This window comes from Mus musculus, chromosome 3 (assembly GCF_000001635.26).
Source record: "Mus musculus strain C57BL/6J chromosome 3, GRCm38.p6 C57BL/6J".
In the NCBI taxonomy this organism is placed as follows: Eukaryota; Metazoa; Chordata; class Mammalia; order Rodentia; family Muridae; genus Mus; species Mus musculus.
This window is the reverse complement of record NC_000069.6, coordinates 71,055,382-71,069,238: the sequence shown is the minus strand read 5'-3', so window position 1 is coordinate 71,069,238 and position 13,857 is coordinate 71,055,382.

Here is a 13,857-nt window from a genome sequence, read left to right as displayed (position 1 = left end):
CCCTGATTTTAGTGGGATTGCTTCCAGATTCTCACCATTTACTTTGATGTTGGCTACTGGTTTGCTGTAGATTGCTTGTATCATGTTTAGGTATGGGCCTTGAATTCCTGATCTTTCCAAGCCTTTTATCATGAATGGGTATTGGATCTTGTCGAATGCTTTTTCCGCATCTAACGAGATGATCATGTGGTTTTTGTCTTTGAGTTTGTTTATATAATGGATTACATTGATGGATTTTCCTATATTAAACCATCCCTGCATCTCTGGAATAAAACCTACTTGGTCAGGACGGATGATTGCTTTAATTTGTTCTTGGATTCAGTTAGCAAGAATTTTATTGAGGATGTTTGCATCAATATTCATAAGGGAAATTGGTCTGAAGTTCTCTATCTTTGTTGGATCTTTCTGTGGTTTAGGTATCAGAGTAATTGTGGCTTCATAGAATGAGTTGGGTAGAGTTCCCTCTACTTCTATTTTGTGGAATAGTTTGTGCAGAACTGGGATTAGATCTTCTTTGAAGGTCTGGTAGAACTCTGCACTAAACCCATCTGGTCCTGGGGTTCTTTTGGCTGGGAGACTATTAATGACTGCTTCTATTTCCTTAGGGGATATGGGACTGTTTAGATCGTTAACTTGATCCTGATTTAACTTTGGTACATGGTATCTGTCTAGAAATTTGTCCATTTCATCCAAGTTTTCCAGTTTTGTTGAGTATAGCCTTTTGTAGAAGGATCTGATATTGTTTTGGATTTCTTCAGGATCTGTTGTTATGTCTCCCTTTTCAGTTCTGATTTTGTTAATTGGGATGTTATCCCTGTGCCCTCTAGTGAGTCTAGCTAAGGGTTTATCTATCTTGTTGATTTTCTCAAAGAACAAACTCCTCGTTTGGTTAATTCTTTGAATAGTTCTTCTTGTTTCCACTTGGTTGATTTCACCCTTGAGTTTGATTATTTCCTGCCGTCTACTCCTCTTGGGTGAATTTGCTTTCTTTTTTCTAGAGCTTTTAGATGTGTTGTCAAGCTGCTAGTATGTGCTCTCTCCCGTTTCTTCTTGGAGGCACTCAGAGCTATGAGTTTCCCTCTTAGAAATGCTTTCATTGTGTCCCATAGGTTTGGGTATGTTGTGGCTTCATTTTCATTAAACTCTAAAATGTCTTTAATTTCTTTCTTTATTCCTTCCTTGACCAAGGTATCATTGAGAAGAGTGTTGTTTAGTTTCCACGTGAATGTTGGCTTTCCATTATTTATGTTGTTACTGAAGATCAGCCTTAGGTCATGGCGGTCTGATAGGATACATGGGACAATTTCAATATTTTTGTATCTGTTGAGATACTTCTCAATGAATTTTAGGACATTAACACACTGATCTTTCACTCATATCAATTTGTTAGAATGAAATGTATGTAATTTCTGCCTATTTAAAATGTGATCAGTTGATATACATACATATTACATGTAGGGGTCTTATCATGAGTTATTATTAGTTTCAAAACTCTGTGGAGATAAACTTGTATAAAAATTAAGGACTGGTCTGATGGTTTCTTAGATAAGACTATTTGATGTGCAAGCAGAAAGATTCAAGTTCTTAACTTCATCACAAAGACAGAAGGTGACTGGGCTGTACAATCCTGTAATCTCAGCATTATTAGTTCTATGATAGTATGACTGAAGACCAGAAAACTGCTAGGGCTTATTTGTCTGTGTGAGTAGCCAAGAAACTGAGCTTCAAGTTCAGTTTGAGACCATTTCAAGGAACCAAGAGAGAGACTGAGTGAGATGAACAACTATCATTATACTCTGACTTATGCTCATATATTGTTACATAAAACTATAGACATGTGCACCCATGTAAACACCACACATACACACACACACACAATAAATAAGTAAATAAATTTGAAATACATGGAAAAATCAAGACATATTTAAAGATGGTCTGATTAGTTATTGTTGCTTAGCATACAGAATATCATACTCACTTGATAAAACAAAATTGTATTAAATATTGTATTGTAATGAGAGGTTTGCTTTCTTTAAAAATCCAGTTATGTTATGTAAACATGGTTTTGTTTTAATCCCGGGTATGGGATATGAGGTTGCTTCAGATTATCCAAAGCAGTAGATTATTTGCTTCAGGGGCAGGGGCTTGAGTCTTTCAGATACAAATAGTTTAATTCTGAGGTCCATGGAGAGGGTATGAATACCAGAGACCTGAGAGAGGTGCCAGGTGGGGCACTTAGTTTGAAGAAGAAATAGAAGGAAGAGGAAAAGGCAGAGGAGGAGGAAGAGGAGGAAAAGGAGGAAGAGGAGGAAGGAAGGAAGAGGAGGAGGAAGGATTCAGGGTGTTCTTCCTGCTAGTTCTTGTTCGTGCTACTGCTGTTGCTGGTGGTCCAGAGAAAAGAGAAAAGAAAATATATCCTGATGAGACAGTGATTGTACTTGCCCCAAGGAATTCAAAGAACACAATCAAGAAAAGCCATGGCAGTATGATACCTTTAGAGCACAACTATCCTAATATTTGATATCCTAACACAAGGGAAGAACCAGGAAATGAGTATAAATCCAACTTATAATAGGGGTCTTTAATCAGAAAACGAATAAATACCTTAAAAATACAGGAAAATACAGTCAAACAGGTGAATAAAATAAATAAAACAGCTGAAGACCTGAAAACAGTAATAGAAGAAATAAAGGAAACACAAACTGAGGGAATCCTAGAGATAGAAAACCTAGGGAAAAGAACAAGAACAACAGATGCAAGCATCACCAACAGAATACAAGAGATGGAAGACAGAATTTCAGGTGAAGAAGATACAAAAGACGAAATCAATACATCAGTCAATGAAAATGTGTAATCAAAAAATTTCCTGACTCAAAATATTTAGGCAATCTGGTATACCAGGAAAAGGCCTAACCTGATAATAATAGAAATAAAAGAAGGTGAAGCATCTCAGCTCAAAGGGCCAGAAAATATTTTCAACAAAATCATAAAAGAAAATTTTCCCAACCTAAGGAAGAGATGGCCAAAACATACAAGAAACATAAAGAACACCTTCAATATAATAATCCTCCTTCCACATAATAAAGCACTAAATCTACAGGAGAAAAAGAGGATATTAAAACCTGCAAGGAAAAAAGAACAGGTAACATAGGAAGGCAGATCTATCAGAATGACACCTGACTTCTCAACAGAGACTCTAAAAAGTAGAAAAGCCCAGAAAGATATGTTGCAACCTCTAAAAAATCAGATAGAAATCTAGACCAAACTCATTCTATGAGGTCATAATCACCTGGATACCTAAACCATACAAATACTCAACAACAACAACAACAACAACAGCAACAACAACAACAAAAGAGAATTTCAGGTCAATTTCTCTTATGAACATCAATGCAAAAATACTCAATAAAGTACTTGAAAACTAAATCAAGGAATAAAACAAAACATCATCCAACATGATCAAGCAGACTTCAGCACAGGGATGCAGGCATGGTTCAATATATGAAAACCATCAAAGTGATCCACCACAGAAACAAAGTGAAAGAACAAAATCACATGATAATCTCATTAGATGCTGAAAAGGCCTTGATAATATCCAACAATACCCTTTCATGTTAAAAGTCTTAGAGAGATCAGGAATAGAAGGCACATACCTAAACATAATCAAACAAATATACAGCAAGGTAGTAGCAAACATCAAATTAAATAGGGAAACTTAAAGGAATTCCACTAAAATCAGGGACAAGGCTGCCCACTCTTTCCCTATCTACTCAATATAGTACTTTAAGTTGTAGCTGGAGAAATAAGACTACTACTAAAGGAGATCAAGGGGATGCAAATTGAAGATGAGAAATTCAAATTATTTATATACACAGGTGATTGTACAGTACACATAAGTGATGCAAAACGTTCTATCAAAGAATTACTACAGCTGGCCGAACTTAGGAAATTAGTCTGAACAGGTGAGAGGGTGCGCCAGAGAACCTGACAGCTTCTGGAACAGGCAGAAGCACAGAGGCGCTGAGGCAGCACCCTGTGTGGGCCGGGGACAGCCGGCCACCTTCCGGACCAGAGGACAGGTGCCCGCCCGGCTGGGGAGGCGGCCTAGGCCACAGCAGCAGCGGTCGCCATCTTGGTCCGGGACCCGCCGAACTTAGGAAATTAGTCTGAACAGGTGAGAGGGTGCGCCAGAGAACCTGACAGCTTCTGGAACAGGCGGAAGCACAGAGGCGCTGAGGCAGCACCCTGTGTGGGCCGGGGAAAGCCGGCCACCTTCCGGACCAGAGGACAGGTGCCCACCCGGCTGGGGAGGCGGCCTAAGCCACAGCAGCAGCGGTCGCCATCTTGGTCCAGGACCCGCCGAACTTAGGAAATTAGTCTGAACAGGTGAGAGGGTGCGCCAGAGAACCTGACAGCTTCTGGAACAGGCAGAAGCACAGAGGCGCTGAGGCAGCACCCTGTGTGGGCCGGGGACAGCCGGCCACCTTCCGGACCAGAGGACAGGTGCCCGCCCGGCTGGGGAGGCGACCTAAGCCACAGCAGCAGCGGTCGCCATCTTGGTCCGGGACCCGCCGAACTTAGGAAATTAGTCTGAACAGGTGAGAGGGTGCGCCAGAGAACCTGACAGCTTCTGGAACAGGCGGAAGCACAGAGGCGCTGAGGCAGCACCCTGTGTGGGCCGGGGACAGCCGGCCACCTTCCGGACCGGAGGACAGGTGCCCGCCCGGCTGGGGAGGCGGCCTAAGCCACAGCAGCAGTGGTCGCCATCTTGGTCCCGGGACTCCAAGGAACTTAGGAATTTAGTCTGCTTAGGTGAGAGTCTGTACCACCTGGGAACTGCCAAAGCAACACAGTGTCTGAGAAAGGTCCTGTTTTGGGCCTTCTTCTTCGGCCAGGAGGAGGCCCAAATACAAGATATCTGCGCACCTTCCCTGTAAGAGAGCTTGCCAGCAGAGAGTGCTCTGAGCACTGAAACTCAGAGGAGAGAATCTGTCTCCCAGGTCTGCTGATAGACGGTAACAGAATCACCAGAAGAACAATCTCTAAACAGAGTCAACTATAACTACTAACTCCAGAGATTACCAGATGGCGAAAGGTAAACGGAGGAATCTTACTAACAGGAACCAAGACCACTCACCATCACCAGAACCCAGCACACCCACTTCGCCCAGTCCAGGGAACCCCAACACACCTGAGAACCTAGACCTAGATTTAAAAGCATATCTCATGATGATGGTAGAGGACATCAAGAAGGACTTTAATAAATCACTTAAAGAAATACAGGAGAACACTGCTAAAGAGTTACAAGTCCTTAAAGAAAAACAGGAAAACACAATCAAACAGGTAGAAGTCCTTACAGAAAAAGAGGAAAAAACATACAAACAGGTGATGGAAATGAACAAAACCATACTAGACCTAAAAAGGGAAGTAGACACAATAAAGAAAACTCAAAGCGAGGCAACACTAGAGATAGAAACCCTAGGAAAGAAATCTGGAACCATAGATTTGAGCATCAGCAACAGAATACAAGAGATGGAAGAGAGAATCTCAGGTGCAGAAGATTCCATAGAGAACATCGGCACAACAATCAAAGAAAATGGAAAATGCAAAAAGATCCTAACTCAAAATATCCAGGAAATCCAGGACACAATAAGAAGACCAAACGTACGGATAATAGGAGTGGATGAGAATGAAGATTTTCAACTCAAAGGTCCAGCAAACATCTTCAACAAAATTATTGAAGAAAACTTCCCAAATCTAAAGAATGAGATGCATATGAACATACAAGAAGCCTACAGAACTCCAAATAGACTGGACCAGAAAAGAAATTCCTCCCGACACATAATAATCAGAACATCAAATGCACTAAATAAAGATAGAATACTAAAAGCAGTAAGGGAAAAAGGTCAAGTAACATATAAAGGCAAGCCTATCAGAATTACACCAGATTTTTCACCAGAGACTATGAAAGCCAGAAGAGCCTGGACAGATGTTATACAGACACTAAGAGAACACAAACTGCAGCCCAGGCTACTATACCCAGCCAAACTCTCAATTATCATAGAGGGAGAAACCAAAGTATTCCACGACAAAACCAAATTCACGCATTATCTCTCCACGAATCCAGCCCTTCAAAGGATAATAACAGAAAAAAACCAATACAAGAACGGGAACAACGCCCTAGAAAAAACAAGAAGGTAATCCCTCAACAAACCTAAAAGAAGACAGCCACAAGAACAGAATGCCACCTTTAACAACTAAAATAACAGGAAGCAACAATTACTTTTCCTTAATATCTCTTAACATCAATGGTCTCAACTCGCCAATAAAAAGACATAGACTAACAAACTGGCTACACAAACAAGACCCAACATTTTGCTGCTTACAGGAAACTCATCTCAGAGAAAAAGATAGACACTACCTCAGAATGAAAGGCTGGAAAACAATTTTCCAAGCAAATGGTATGAAGAAACAAGCAGGAGTAGCCATCCTAATATCTGATAAGATTGACTTCCAACCCAAAGTCATCAAAAAAGACAAGGAGGGACACTTCATTCTCATCACAGGTAAAATCCTCCAAGAGGAACTCTCAATTCTGAATATCTATGCTCCAAATACAAGAGCAGCCACATTCACTAAAGAAACTTTAGTAAAGCTCAAAGCACACATTGCGCCTCACACAATAATAGTGGGAGACTTCAACACACCACTTTCACCAATGGACAGATCATGGAAACAGAAACTAAACAGGGACACACTGAAACTAACAGAAGTGATGAAACAAATGGATCTGACAGATATCTACAGAACATTTTATCCTAAAACAAAAGGATATACCTTCTTCTCAGCACCTCATGGTACCTTCTCCAAAATTGACCACATAATAGGTCACAAATCAGGCCTCAACAGATTCAAAAATATTGAAATTTTCCCATGTATCCTATCAGATCACCATGCACTAAGGCTGATCTTCAATAACAAAATAAATAACAGAAAGCCAACATTCACATGGAAACTGAACAACACTCTTCTCAATGATACCTTGGTCAAGGAAGGAATAAAGAAAGAAATTAAAGACTTTTTAGAGTTTAATGAAAATGAAGCCACAACGTACCCAAACCTTTGGGACACAATGAAAGCATTTCTAAGAGGGAAACTCATAGCTCTGAGTGCCTCCATGAAGAAACGGGAGAGAGCACATACTAGCAGCTTGACAACACATCTAAAAGCTCTAGAAAAAAAGGAAGCAAATTCACCCAAGAGGAGTAGACGGCAGGAAATAATCAAACTCAGGGGTGAAATCAACCAAGTGGAAACAAGAAGAACTATTCAAAGAATTAACCAAACGAGGAGTTGGTTCTTTGAGAAAATCAACAAGATAGATAAACCCTTAGCTAGACTCACTAAAGGGCACAGGGACAAAATCCTAATTAACAAAATCAGAAATGAAAAGGGAGACATAACAACAGATCCTGAAGAAATCCAAAACACCATCAGATCCTTCTACAAAAGGCTATACTCAACAAAACTGGAAAACCTGGACGAAATGGACAAATTTCTGGACAGATACCAGGTACCAAAGTTGAATCAGGATCAAGTTGACCTTCTAAACAGTCCCATATCCCCTAAAGAAATAGAAGCAGTTATTAATAGTCTCCCAGCCAAAAAAAGCCCAGGACCAGACGGGTTTAGTGCAGAGTTCTATCAGACCTTCAAAGAAGATCTAACTCCAGTTCTGCACAAACTTTTTCACAAGATAGAAGTAGAAGGTATTCTACCCAACTCATTTTATGAAGCCACTATTACTCTGATACCTAAACCACAGAAAGATCCAACAAAGATAGAGAACTTCAGACCAATTTCTCTTATGAACATCGATGCAAAAATCCTTAATAAAATTCTCGCTAACCGAATCCAAGAACACATTAAAGCAATCATCCATCCTGACCAAGTAGGTTTTATTCCAGGGATGCAGGGATGGTTTAATATACGAAAATCCATCAATGTAATCCATTATATAAACAAACTCAAAGACAAAAACCACATGATCATCTCGTTAGATGCAGAAAAAGCATTTGACAAGATCCAACACCCATTGATGATAAAAGTTCTGGAAAGATCAGGAATTCAAGGCCAATACCTAAACATGATAAAAGCAATCTACAGCAAACCAGTAGCCAACATCAAAGTAAATGGAGAGAAGCTGGAAGCAATCCCACTAAAATCAGGGACTAGACAAGGCTGCCCACTTTCTCCCTACCTTTTCAACATAGTACTTGAAGTATTAGCCAGAGCAATTCGACAACAAAAGGAGATCAAGGGGATACAAATTGGAAAAGAGGAAGTCAAAATATCACTTTTTGCAGATGATATGATAGTATATATAAGTGACCCTAAAAATTCCAACAGAGAACTCCTAAACCTGATAAACAGCTTCGGTGAAGTAGCTGGATATAAAATTAACTCAAACAAGTCAATGGCCTTTCTCTACACAAAGAATAAACAGGCTGAGAAAGAAATTAGGGAAACAACACCCTTCTCAATAGCCACAAATAATATAAAATATCTCGGCGTGACTCTAACGAAGGAAGTGAAAGATCTGTATGATAAAAACTTCAAGTCCCTGAAGAAAGAAATTAAAGAAGATCTCAGAAGATGGAAAGATCTCCCATGCTCATGGATTGGCAGGACCAACATTGTAAAAATGGCTATCTTGCCAAAAGCAATCTACAGATTCAATGCAATCCCCATTAAAATTCCAACTCAATTCTTCAACGAATTAGAAGGAGCAATTTGCAAATTCATCTGGAATAACAAAAAACCTAGGATAGCAAAAACTCTTCTCAAGGATAAAAGAACCTCTGGTGGAATCACCATGCCTGACCTAAAGCTTTACTACAGAGCAATTGTGATAAAAACTGCATGGTACTGGTATAGAGACAGACAAGTGGACCAATGGAATAGAATTGAAGACCCAGAAATGAACCCACACACCTATGGTCACTTGATCTTCGACAAGGGAGCCAAAACCATCCAGTGGAAGAAAGACAGCATTTTCAACAATTGGTGCTGGCACAACTGGTTGTTATCATGTAGAAGAATGCGAATCGATCCATACTTATCTCCTTGTACTAAGGTCAAATCTAAGTGGATCAAGGAACTTCACATAAAACCAGAGACACTGAAACTTATAGAGGGGAAAGTGGGGAAAAGCCTTGAAGATATGGGCACAGGGGAAAAATTCCTGAACAGAACAGCAATGGCTTGTGCTGTAAGATCGAGAATTGACAAATGGGACCTAATGAAACTCCAAAGTTTCTGCAAGGCAAAAGACACTGTCTATAAGACAAAAAGACCACCAACAGACTGGGAAAGGATCTTTACCTATCCTAAATCAGATAGGGGACTAATATCCAACATATATAAAGAACTCAAGAAGGTGGACCTCAGAAAATCAAATAACCCCCTTAAAAAATGGGGCTCAGAACTGAACAAAGAATTCTCACCTGAGGAATACCGAATGGCAGAGAAGCACCTGAAAAAATGTTCAACATCCTTAATCATCAGGGAAATGCAAATCAAAACAACCCTGAGATTCCACCTCACACCAGTGAGAATGGCTAAGATCAAAAATTCAGGTGACAGCAGATGCTGGCGAGGATGTGGAGAAAGAGGAACACTCCTCCATTGTTGGTGGGATTGCAGGCTTGTACAACCACTCTGGAAATCAGTCTGGCGGTTCCTCAGAAAATTGGACATAGTACTACCGGAGGATCCAGCAATACCTCTCCTGGGCATATATCCAGAAGAAGCCCCAACTGGTAAGAAGGACACATGCTCCACTATGTTCATAGCAGCCTTATTTATAATAGCCAGAAACTGGAAAGAACCCAGATGCCCCTCAACAGAGGAATGGATACAGAAAATGTGGTACATCTACACAATGGAGTACTACTCAGCTATTAAAAAGAATGAATTTATGAAATTCCTAGCCAAATGGATGGACCTGGAGAGCATCATCCTGAGTGAGGTAACACAATCACAAAGGAACTCACACAATATGTACTCACTGATAAGTGGATACTAGCCCAAAACCTAGGATACCCACGATATAAGATACAATTTCCTAAACACATGAAACTCAAGAAAAATGAAGACTGAAGTGTGGACACTATGCCCCTCCTTAGAAGTGGGAACAAAACACCCATGGAAGGAGTTACAGAAACAAAGTTTGGAGCTGAGATGAAAGGATGGACCATGTAGAGACTGCCATATCCAGGGATCCACCCCATAATCAGCATCCAAACGCTGACACCATTGCATATACTAGCAAGATTTTATCGAAAGGACCCAGATGTAGCTGTCTCTTGTGAGACTATGTCGGGGCCTAGCAAACACAGAAGTGGATGCTCACAGTCAGCTAATGGATGGATCACAGGGCTCCCAATGGAGGAGCTAGAGAAAGTACCCAAGGAGCTAAAGGGATCTTCAACCCTATAGGTGGAACAACATTATGAACTAACCAGTACCCCTGAGCTCTTGACTCTAGCTGCATATGTATCAAAAGATGGCCTAGTCGGCCATCACTGGAAAGAGAGGCCCATTGGACACGCAGACTTTGTGTGCCCCGGTACAGGGGAACGCCAGGGCCAAAGGGGGGGAGTGGGTGGGTAGGGGAGTGGGGGTGGGTGGGTAAGGGGGACTTTTGGTATAGCATTGGAAATGTAAATGAGCTAAATACCTAATAAAAAATGGAAAAAAAAAAAAAAAAAAAAAGAATTACTACAGCTGATAATCACCTTCGGTGGAATGGCAGGATACAAAATTAATTTGAAAAATAAAAACGGTGGTCTTCCTTTATAAAAATGAGAAAAGGACTCATTTTCTTTTGCAATAGCCATGTATAATTTAAAATATCTTGGCATAATTCTAACCAAGCAAGTGAATTGTCCATATGACAAGAACTTCAATTCTCTTAAGAAAGAAATTTAGGCTTGCAATCCCACCAACAATGGAGAAGTGTTCCTCTTTCTCCACATCCACGCCAGCATCTGCTGTCACCTGAATTTTTGATCTTAGCCATTCTGACTGGTGTGAGATGGAATCTCAGGGTTGTTTTGATTTGCATTTCTCTGATGATTAAGGATGCTGAACATTTTTTCAGGTGCTTCTCAGCCATTCTGTATTCCTCAGGTGAGAATTCTTTCTTTAGCTCTGAGCCCCATTTTTTAGTGGGGTTATTTGATTTTCTGGAGTCCACCTTCTTGAGTTCTTTATATATATTGAAAAATTGGACATACCAGAGGATCCCACAATACCTCTCCTGGCCATATATCCAGATGATGTCCCAACTGGTAAGAAGGACACATGCTCCTCTATGTTCATAGCAGCTTTATTTATAATAGCCAGAAGCTGGAAAGAACCCAGATGCCCCTCAACAGAGGAATGGATACAAAAAATGTGGTACATTTAGACAATGGAGTACCACTCAGCTATTAAAAGGAATGAATTTATGAAATTTCTAGGCAAATGGTTGGGCCTGGAGGACATCATCCTGAGTGAGGTAACACAATCACATAAGAACTCAAATAATATGTACTCACTGATAAGTGGATATTAGCCCAGAAACTTAGTATATCCGAGATATAAGATACAATTTGCAAAACACACGAAACTGAAGAAGAATGAAGACCAAAGTGTGGACACTTTGCCCCTTCTTAGAATTGGAAACAATCACCCATGGAAGGAGTTACAGAGACAAAGTTTGGAGATGAGACAAAAGGATGGACCATATAGAGACTGCCATATCCAGGGATCCATCCCATAATCAGCCTCCAAATGATGACACCATTGCATACACTAGCAAGATTTTGCTGAAAGGACCCTGATATAGCTGTCTCTTGTGAGCCTAGGCCGGGACCTAGCAAACACATAAGTGGATGCTCACAGTCAGCTATTGGATGGATCACAGGGCCCCCAATGGAGGAGCTAGAGAAAGTATCCAAGGAGCTAAAGAGATCTGCCACCCTGTAGGTGCAACAACATTATGAACTAACCTGTACCCCTGAGCTCTTGACTCTATCTGCATATGTATCAAAAGATGACCTAGTTGGCCATTACTGGAAAGAGAGGCCCATTGGACATGCAAACTTTATATGCTCCAGTACAGGAGAACGCTGTACACTGTACACTGGAGTGGGAATGGGTGAGTAGGGGAGTGGGGGGGAGTGTATGGGGGACTTTTGGGATAGCATTGAAAATGTAATTGAGGAAAATACGTAATAAAAAATATTGAAAGAAAGAAAGAAAGAAAGAAAGAAAGAAAGAAAGAAAGAAAGAAAGAAAGAAAGAAAGAAAGAAAGAAAGAAATTTAGGAAGATATCACAAGATGAAAAGATCTCCCATGCTCATGGATAGGTAGGACTAACATAATGAACATGGCCATTTTACCAAAATCAATCTACAAGTTCATTGTAATTCCCATCAAAATTCCAACATGATTCTTTAAAGACCTTGAAAGAACAGGTCTCAACTTCATATGGAAAAACAAAAAAAACACAGAATAGGTAAAACAAACCTGAATAATGAACTTCAGAACTTCAGAAGGTATAACCATTTATGATTTCATGCTATAATAAAATCATCAGTAATAAAAATGTAATGGTATTGGTGTAGGAACAGACAGGAATGTATTCAAATCGAGGAGCTTGAGATAAATCCATACCCCTGTGGACCCATGACTTTTGACAAGGAAACCAATGAAAAAGGGAAAGCATCTTCAACAAATAGCGTTGTTCTAATTACCTGGAGGTCTGGATGTAGATGAATGCAAATATATTCATATTTTTCATCCTGGAAAAAACTCAAGTCCAAAAAAAAAAAAAATCAAACACCTAAAATCAGATACACTACATATAAAAGAACGAAAAGTGGGGGATAACCTTGAACTCATTGGAACAGGAGACAACTTCCTGAACAGAACACCAATGGCTCAGGCTCTAAGATCAACAATTCATTAATGGGACCTCAAAAAACTAAGAAGCTTAAGTATGGCAAAGAACACTGTTTTAATTGGACAAACCAGAAGCTTTGGGATTGGGAAAGAATCTTTACCAACTCTACATCTGACAGAGGGCTAATATTCAGAATTTGTAAAGAATTCAAGAAATTAGCCAAAATCCAAACAACCTAACTTAAAATGGAATACAAAGCTTCATAGAGAATTCTCATTTTTAACTTAATTTATTTATTACACTCCATATTTTATTGCCCTCTTGGTCAACTCTCCAACCATTCCAAGTCCCATACTTCCTCCTTGCGCCCCTGTCTCCACTAGGATGTCCCTATCATCCACCTCCCACCTCACTAGGCCTCTAAACTCCCTGGGCCTCCATTCTCTTGAGGGTTAAGTGCATCTTCCCTGGCTGAGTCAAGACTCAGTCCTCTGCTCTATATGTGTTGGATGACCTCATATCAGCTGCTATATGCTGTTGGTTGGTGGTCCAATGTCTGAGAGATCTTGGGGGTCCAGATTAATTGATACTGATAGTCCTCCTACAGGGTTGCCCTCCTCAGCTTCTTCCAACCTTTCCCTAATTCAACTACGGGGGCCAGTAGCTTCTGTCCATTGTTTGGGTGCAAATATCTGCATCTGACTCTTTCAGCTGTTTGTTGGGTCTTTTGGAGGGCTGTCCAGTCCAGCAGGACCCAGTTATTTGTGGGTGAGAGGGGGACCACAAATCTGGAAGAGAAATGAGTGAGAAAGAAGAGTGGAGACCAAGGAGGATTCCTGTCAAGGTCTCAGTTTATTAGGCTGAAACACCAGGTTATAAGCACACAGTGAAGGGAAATAGGGAG